A 2,735-nucleotide genomic window follows, 5' to 3' on the forward strand; every position below is an offset into this window, starting at 1 on the left:
TTTTTTATTTCTAATTATTTTTGTTTATTTTAGTAATTTAACTGTAAATTTGCCTCCTAGCTAAGCTAAATGAGCTTAGCTTAGGAGCTTCATTTCTTCTGTATATCGTAATATATAATAAAAATCAATGGTGCTGTTTTCTAATAGGATACCTAGTTTAAAGGGTTTGGAAATGTAAATAAATCCTTTACTGGTACTTTACAGATCAGCTATGAGCCATGAATAAGAGCCTCTCTATGGCTAGGTTGTGGAAACACCCTCCTCCAGTATGACCTGCTTTGTCTTTTTAGCTCGCTCTTTTATTCATCAGGATGAACCTCCAGAAAGACGAACTTTCAGGAAAAGGGCTGCAGATCATGTGGACCACACTCCATTTGACCATAGTCCATTTGATAAATTTCTGTAGAACAGTTTCTTCTGATTTATTAACATTTTAAATGCAGAAGATAAAAATCATGATGGTTTCTCAGAAAGTTAGAGCAATGAACCTTTATTAATGACTTGCTAACATTTATAACAGCAGACCTGATGGCTTATAATAAAGTGAAAAACTCTTAACTCTTTGACCTGAAAATTGTTGGTCTCACTGATCTATGAAGCATTAGTAAATGTTAACAAACTATTTAAAAAAAAGCCATTTGCTTTGAAAGGGGCACCCAATTAAAAGGGCTATGCGCAATGTGTAGCATACATTTAGTTGTAAATAACACCTAAGTATAGCACAGTTATTAAAACAAAAGAGGCAAAAAGTAGAGTGAAAAGTAGGCTCCCATAATGCACCACAAGTAGTAAAATTCTTCAGGCCATGAAGAAACAAGCTGTTGCCCCCTTGAGAGAACAGGAACCAGGTGCTCACAAGCTTACTGTCCTGATCACGCAGCCACTGAAGTAACCTAATTGAATTTCTTCAAGGAAACCTCTTTCTTTCTTTTTTACTTACTTTCTAGTTATGTGTTTATATGGGTTTCCATTTACACGTTCCGGTCACAGTCTGGGAGAGGTGAGAGGTTGTTAAAGGGATGGAAGGAATCAGTGTACCCTTTGGGGGTATTTAATATACACACTGAACATGATCAGATGATGTTGTGTGTGTGTGTGTGTGTCAGATGTGTGTCATGGAAACAGCATTGCGGCACATGACAACTCTGTATCTGTCTTCCGGTCTAGTGCCGGCTGCGCACTGGAAATCATCAACATCACCAGGACCTGTCCACACCAACACAGACCCAGTTTTATACTTGTGATATATGACCAAACTCCTGTAGCACAGCACTTACAGTTTATAGGCTCTAGATATTCACAGACACTATCAAATTCAAATTCTCGTCTGGGGACTGAAATATATAAGTACAATTATACAACATGTGATTATATAATAAATAGAAATAGAAAGGTGAACTAACTTGAGTCTGTCACAGGTGGTGAAGAAAAATTCTTATGAAAGAACCAGAGAGGTACAAAATTAACCTTTTACATAAGTATAAATGATGAGGATGACAGTTATAGATAATACACACATGACTTTGCTCTGTCATGAGATAAAATAAGCCCCAAAGGTTTCACAGGAAGTCATGTCTTAAATGAGCAATAGTGCCAAAGGAATATAGTCAGAATAAGGGGGTGTGAATGAGATAAATGGGACATGAAGTGCAGATACTGAAATAACGTCAAGTTTGTCCCTGTGTCTCTGCGTCTAAATTTAGAGCCACTGGGTTCAGGGCAGAGTTGGTACAGGGTGTCTTGGTTACTGTTGCAGAAAGCCGATCCTCGAGCAGCAACAGGGGGAGGTTCCTCTCTGTTACAGTGGTGGTGGTGGTGAGACTAAGAGGGGAAAAAAGTGAACTGGTTTCTGCTAGTCTAACTCACCACCCTCAGTCTGAAACCTCTTGTCCGATCACGCTGATGGCATGTGAACTGGCCAGAGCTGGTTTTGCTTCTCCGGGCAGGCAACAGGTGGCACTGCACAGCATGAGCACACGGCAAATCCAACATGAGGCCTAACAGGAGGAAAAGTTGCCTGTCATCATAACAATTAAAAACCACTTTCAACTCTCCATCATCACTTGCTTTCATTCTCTTTAATTATCTAATTCTATCAGTTATGTGAACTGGAGTTGTTTTTTAACTCAGGGTTGTCTCCTTATAGTCAGAGATCTGGCAGTCGGGTCTGCTGCAGACAGATTTTTGGTTGACCTTGGAATTGTTGGGTCAAAGCAGCTTGGTTTCAGCAGCAAAAATAGACTTTAGACACAGGTTACAGTAAACCAAAGCACAAGGACACAGGCAGTGTTGGTTTGAGTATAGATAGATAGATAGATAGATAGATAGATAGATAGATAGATAGATAGATAGATAGATAGATAGATAGATAGATAGATCAAAATTAACTTGACCAGCGACATAAGAAAAATTCTAATAATCATTCAGCAATATAATGTATAGTCTTCTGACAGGGGCCAGTCTGCATTGAGTATTTTTATAACACCAAAAGGTGATAGAGATCATTTAAAAAGAGCTATTGGAAGTTTTTACTTAATAAGTAATTTATTCTACACATGTTCAGTACTTCATCTGTCCTGTAGATGGTGACAACAAACCAGAGTCAACCTAAAGTCTTCTGTAGGAATTATATATTATATAATTATTATTATATCACATAAATCAGTAAATCAAATCACATCACCTTAGTATCGAGTATAGAGGACATGATGAATAAATGAATACAGCTAAACAGG

This window comes from Larimichthys crocea, chromosome XIII (genome assembly GCF_000972845.2).
Source record: "Larimichthys crocea isolate SSNF chromosome XIII, L_crocea_2.0, whole genome shotgun sequence".
NCBI lineage: Eukaryota > Metazoa > Chordata > Actinopteri > Sciaenidae > Larimichthys > Larimichthys crocea.